We start from the raw sequence: 6,602 nt of genomic DNA, 5'->3' as shown, positions 1-6,602 counted from the left end.
TGTGGCTCAAGCAGTTGAGCACCCACCTCCCACATGGGAGGTCCCAGATTTGGTTCCCAGTGCCTTCTAAAGAAAAAACAAAAATCAAGCAATGAGCAGACAATGAGCAAAAAAAAAAAAAAAAAAAACAAGTATCAGGCAACAAGTAGACAATGAGCAAGAAAGAAAAATCAATGAGCAAAAACAACGAGCAAATAGACGAGGGAGCCATCACAAGGTGGAGGAGGGGGCGATAAAAAAGAAAGAAAGGGGAAGCGGATTTGGCCCTACAGATAGGGCATCTGCCCACCACATGGGAGGTTCAAGGTTCAAACCCAGGCCTCCTGACCCGTGTGGAGCTGGCCCATGTGCAGTGCTGATGCTTGCAAGGAGTGCCCTGCCACCAGGGGTGTCCCCCACATAGGGGAGCCCCACGCGCAAGGAGTGCACTCCATAAAGAGGGCCACCCAGTGCGAAAAAAGTGCAGCCTGCCCAGGAATGGTGCCGTGCACAGGGAGAGCTGACACAGCAAGATGATGCAACAAAAAGCAACACAGATTCGGGGCCGCTGACAAGAATACAAGTGGACACAGAAGATCAAACAGCAAATGGACACAGAGCGCAGACAACTGGGGGTGGGGGGGAGGGGGGGAAGCGAAGAGAAATAAATAAAAAATCTTTAAAAAAAGAAAGAATAATAATAGAATAGGGAAAATGGGGGTAAATATAATAGACTTTTCTTCAGGGGTGCCATTGATGATTAAAGTAAAAATTATAACACTATCTGATGTTCTTCTCAAGGAATTCCTTGAGATAATTACATTTTTTAAATGAGAGGGTAAATGAACTTAAATAGAAATAAGGCTTCAATACTTCACTTGAAATGGCAAGACATCAATGACAGAATGCTTTGACAAGTCACACATGTTTATTAAAATACCTGAACAACCATTATGAAAAGTATACAAAACTCAAGTATAAATCAAACAAGATAGAATCGTACAAGTAGGGCCAAAATGGAACAAGAAACAGAGGAAACAACAGAAAATTATTATAAATTGAAAAAGATATGAAGAATTGAGGGCTATCCCATACTCATAAATTGAAGCTCATCTCTAGTATTTAAGTGTCAGTGCCCCCTGCAAGAATCCATTTATTTATTGCAACCCCAAAGTATCAGCAGTTGTTTCTCATGGGAAAAAAACCAAGCTGATTCTAAACTTTATGTGGAAATTCAAACAATAAAAAGTAAACAAGATACTCTAAGAAGTTGAAGAATTTACACGAACTACTAAAAACTATTAAAAATTAAGAACTAATGTTTAGTAAAAGACACCATTAAGAGAGTAAAACTGTAACTCAGAGAATGGAAGAAGATTTGCACAATATATGTAACTGGTAACTTGCATCCAGAATATATGAAGAACCCTTACTACTCAATGATAATAAGACAAACGACTCAATAGAAAAATAGCAGACATTTTCCAAAAGAGGTTATCAAAATGGCCAATAAACATATAATAAGATGTGCATTTCATTAGACATCCGGAAAAAGCAAATTAAAATCACAACCTGACACCATTACATTCCCACCAGAAGGTTAAAATGTGTCACCTTTTAGTAGCATAATATTTAAATAACCTAAGGTTTCAATTGTGGGGAGAAGGAATGAAACTATGACTATTAAAATCATGGTAGAAACATTTCATGGCTACTAAAATCATGCTTTTTCAATCAAAGAAAGACTGGAAGGAAACACACCAAAATGTTAAGAATGATCATCTCCTGATGGTGGGATTAGAGGCAGTTTATTTTCCTTTATATTTTTCCATATAGTTCAAGTTTCCTCACTTATGTATGACTATTTTTATTTTCAAAGATCTTATGTGTGCTGCTGTCTGAAAAAGAATGACAATTTTATCAAACACATTTTCTCACTTATAAAGTTATATCTGGTTTTTCTTTTTATGCCTCTAGCCAATTTGTGTGTCTCTGCAGGATAGTCACTGGCATAGAAATTACTTTTCAAACCAGAGTTTAAAATGCATTTTGAGACATTCTAAGGGAATTCTGGAAGGAGACATTGCCTCTCATTCAAAATAAACATTCCAATTTCTGTGTTGTGATTCTGAATAATAAAAATCTCATCACAGAAATGAGACGAAAACTGCCTGAATCATCTAGCTTATAGAATATGAACAATGACAAGCATCACAATAGACAACGGAATTAGACAAACAACCAATATTGGACACACAGCTACTGTTTTACTGTAAAAATTTTATCGACAATAAACACCTGTCTTGTCTCCTTACAGGAAACAAAGGAGTAAGGTAATAATACAAAACTTAGAGCTCAAAAAATTCAGACTCGTTCATTATCATCTTCATTGCTATATGAGAAGATGAATGGAATAACTCTGTGGTACACAATTAAAACCTGTGCACTTGAACTTTATATACGCTTTATCATACGCTTGAATTCCATCAATCTCCTAAGAGATAGATACTCAGGGCAGTGAGCAGGCCCTGCAGTTAACAGGTGAGAGACCCAGCACCCCCAAAAGATGAAGAGGCTTTCCCCAAATCCTCCTGACTGCCCAGGAGCCTGGGCTAGGCGGGAAGACTTTTATCTCTTACGTGGTGGAGCTTCTACTTACCCGTGAGGCCGCTCTGCCCCTCTCCTAGCTCCCGGAGAGGCTGAAGGCCGGGGAGTCCCAGGCAAATCCCCCCAAACACCGGCAACGGGCCTGACTTCTGACCACACGGATGGCAGTCTCCGAAGGCGAAGCTTCCTGTGTGGAGCCACGACGAGATGTCCCGTTTCTGACAGGAGTTGGAAAGAAGGGAGGCTAGAGGAAGTCAAAGAAACAGAACTGGGTTGTTTTCCAAGACACTGTGGATGAGAATGGTCATGCTGCACGGTGACCAAATAGGACAGTTCTCTGGGTGAGGAGCTGGAAACGGAGACATGCATGTGGCTCAGTGCTTCTGCGAGGTGAGCTGACTGGACCCTGCAGTGGGAAACCAGCAGGGAAAGCCCTGGCTCCCGAGAGCATTCTTCTAGGAGGGGAGGGGGCAGGGGTGCCTCTCACACATCCACACAGCTGGGGAGTGTACGCAGACAGCATCCCCGCCACTCGCGAACCCAGAGCCAGCAGGTGTTGCAGCAATCACGGCGTAATTTTTAATTTTTTAAAAAGATTTATTTATTTATTTATTCCCCTCCCCTTCTTCTCCCCCTACCCTGCTGTTTTTGCTGTCTGTATCCATTCACTGTGTGATGTTCTATATCTATTTCTCATTTTTTTCTCCTTTAGGATTCCCTGGGATTCGATCCTGGGGATCTCTGATATGGAGAGAGTTTCCCTGTTAGCTGTGCCTCCTCAGTTCCTGGTTTCTGCTGCCCTTCACCTTGACTCTCCCCTTTCGTCTCTCTTTTGTTGCATCATCATCTTGTTGCGCGACTCGCTTGTGCAGGCACTGGCTCACCGCGTGGGCACTGGCTCGCCAGGCGGGCACTGGTTCGCCACCCAGGCGTGCTTTCTCTTCTTCTTTTTCACCAGGAGGCCCCAGGGACTGAACCTGGGTCCTCCTGTATGGTAGGCGGAGGCCCTTTCACTTGAGCCACATCCACGTCCCGATCACGGTGTAATTTCAAAGCAACACGTGAAAAAGATGTACCGATATGTCCAATGAGCAAAGACCATTGTGAAGCGTAGGGCTCACCTCTGCTCTCCTCAAGAGCCCCTTCTCCTCTGAAGGACGCCCTCCACCCCTCTCCAGATGACTGGGCAAGTGTCCTTGGCATCTGAAGAAGTAAGGGACTTCCGTAGAACAGGGAGTGAAGGCAGAAGAAAGGTAGTGGGGAGAATTTAGCTTCTCCCATTAGGAAAATCTTTGGTAAGATTTATTTGTGCAGAACTCCTGGAGAAGATGGTGGAGGAGGGCACTCCAGGGCTCAGTCCTTCCACCAAAGCAGCTGTGAAACAGGCAGGAACTGGCCAAAACAACTATTTTGAAACTCCAGAGGTCAGAAGAGCACTGTAGGGCCCTCAGGGAAGAAGAGGCAGACAAATTCAGTAAAGAACGGTGAATTGCCCTCTCTGCACGGTGTGCATCCCCCACCAGGGCCGTCCTTGCTCCTGCACACCCCGTGGCGCTGAGTCCAGGGCTGGCTGGACGGGGCAGCCTGCTGTGGGCCCAGCAGTGCACGCGGGACGGGCTCCCTCTTCCAGGGCATGGGGCAAGGGGAGAAGCCTGCTTCCCTCTACTCCACTTGCTGGTAGAACAGTAGAGGTGCAAGGACTGGAGGGGGTTAAGAGGTTAAGTCATTGGCCCAAGGCTGCTGAGACCAGCCCGACCTCGGCTCCAGGGCCTTCCTCTGAAGGTATCACCAGCTGTGGAGCTGCCCTGCGCGCACGTCCTGCCTAGCCACCTGTGTCTTCTGGTGTCTCCCAGGTAATCTGTCCTGGAGGTCACTGCACCCTCAGCAGGGCCAGTGGTGAAGATGGCAAGGCTTTCCAGGCGTACCTGCCCTCTTGCCGGGCACAGCGTAGCCGCCCTCACAGCAGAGCTCACAGGCCGACTGTGATGAGCTCACGTCCAAGCCGTTCCGAGGAAGGCAAGGACGAGCACGCCTCTTTAATTCAGCAGCCAGTGTGGGCCGTGGGCACGTGGAAGAGCGAGAGCTGCTGACAGGACCGCACGCAGTCACAGGCAACTCCCGTGAAAACCGCAAACCTGTCTGCGCTGGAAATACGAGCACGCCTTTGCGAGCAGCCACAAGTGCAGGGAAGGCACAGTGGGCACACGGGATCAAGGGCGACAGCTGGGGCTGATCCGAGAGCGACCACCCAGCCCAGGGGCCCCATGACCGCCGTCCAGCTCCACACTCTACCCAGGCCTGAGGGAGCGACTGTTTCAGGTTGCAAAACTCTGCCGAAAACAATCTACCAGAAATGGGTTGGCCTTTCCACTGGGTATTTATTAGGTCGCAAGCACACAGTTCTCAGGCTAGGAAAGTGTCCAAGTCAAGGCATCGTCAGGTGATGGTCTCGCCTCGAAGACGAGCGGGTGGAGGCATCTGCCAATCCCTTCCTCCTCTTCGGGGTTTCGTGGCTTCAGCTTCTGGCCTCCTCTCTCTCCCAGGTTCTGGGACTTCAGCTCCTTCCCTTGTGGCATTCTCCCTCTCTCCATAGTCATCCTGTCTGTAACAGACTCCAGTAAGAGGATTAAGACCCAGCCCAGGCCATGCCCTACAGAAGTGACCTAACCCAAAGTAGGTCCCACCCACAGTAGGTTCCACAGGGCTGGATTAGCCTGCAGGACAGGATTTTATGGGGTCCCTAAAAGCCTCAAACTCCCACGTGGTTCCATCCATTCAGAGGCCTTGGCATCCGGGGCATCTTCCCACCGTGCCGCCATCTTTCCGGGGACCGGCCTCTACTTCGCTGTGTCCCTGTCTCTTCACTCTGCACCTGTTTGTGAGCTGATCCTGGCTTCTCTGTTCTAGTGCTGCTGAAGACAAAACACCCGAAGGAACAGGTGCCAGGCCCCCTGGCTGCAGCCTCCTTGATAAGAGCCCAGGGCCCGGGCAAGTGCTGCTGGATGGCCTCTTATCAGGACGGCAGGCAGTGGGGACCCCTGAAGGTCCTAGGGGTGGGGCGCTGGAAGGAGGGACAAAATTGTGCTGCTCCAGGAGCCCTGGTAACCTGAGCTTGAAATAACCAACTTAAAGGACAATGAGAAAAAAAACCTCATGCCTGCATTCTCTCTGCTCAGAAGCTTCTGCTCCTGCCACCAATCGTGCCAGGCTAGCAAATGAGCACAAGAAGAGACCCTAATTTTAGCAGGTAGGGCAAGGGCCTGGTTCTCCCGGGCCGAGGTGGAGATGTCCTGGGAGCATCCAATGGCTTGGGAGCGCCCGATGGGCTTCCATGGCTCAGGTGTCTCACGCCTCTGTGTTCCCTTCTTTGCCTCTTCAGCCATGGTGGGCAAGGAGAAAGGGCACTGCCATTTGCAAGGGCTGCAAGATCCAAATACCCCAAGGGCTTTGACCAGCAATGGAATATCATCAACAACTGAGGAGTGCAGGGAACCATGGGGGCTGCAGTTTGGGACCTTCTGTTCAAGTGGCTCATATATTGGGCCAGAAAACTAAAAGGGAGAACCAGTTAGCAATTCTGACTGCCTGACCTTTTTTCTGACACTTAGTAAGAGCGATTTTGGAAGGAGGGCAGGGAGTGGTTGGCAGTGTCCACGAGAGTTTAGATTTTACAGGTCAGGTGCAGCTTTCCTCAGGTGCCTTCAACGGAATCAGCAGTTTTTGTACATGGAGTTTTGGGTGCTTTTCTCCAGTTCTATCATTGTAGATTGCAGAAAGCAAAGGCTTTGGACTTAGATAAATTGGTAGTTGGATTCTCCATGGCCCTCATTGTTTTCCTTGAACTTGAATATGATGTATGGAAAGAATCTCCTGTCAGTGTGGTCCAGCAGTGGGGAGAGGTTAGGTACGGTGGCAAATTCCCAGGTACAAATTTCAATACTGCCCCCACCTCCCTGCCCAAAATTCATGATATAAGGGAGGTGGAGAACAGATTCCTGTGCGGTTCCTGACCCAGG

This window comes from Dasypus novemcinctus, chromosome 5, assembly GCF_030445035.2.
Source record: "Dasypus novemcinctus isolate mDasNov1 chromosome 5, mDasNov1.1.hap2, whole genome shotgun sequence".
NCBI classification, from domain to species: Eukaryota; Metazoa; Chordata; class Mammalia; order Cingulata; family Dasypodidae; genus Dasypus; species Dasypus novemcinctus.
This window is presented reverse-complemented; position numbering follows the sequence as displayed.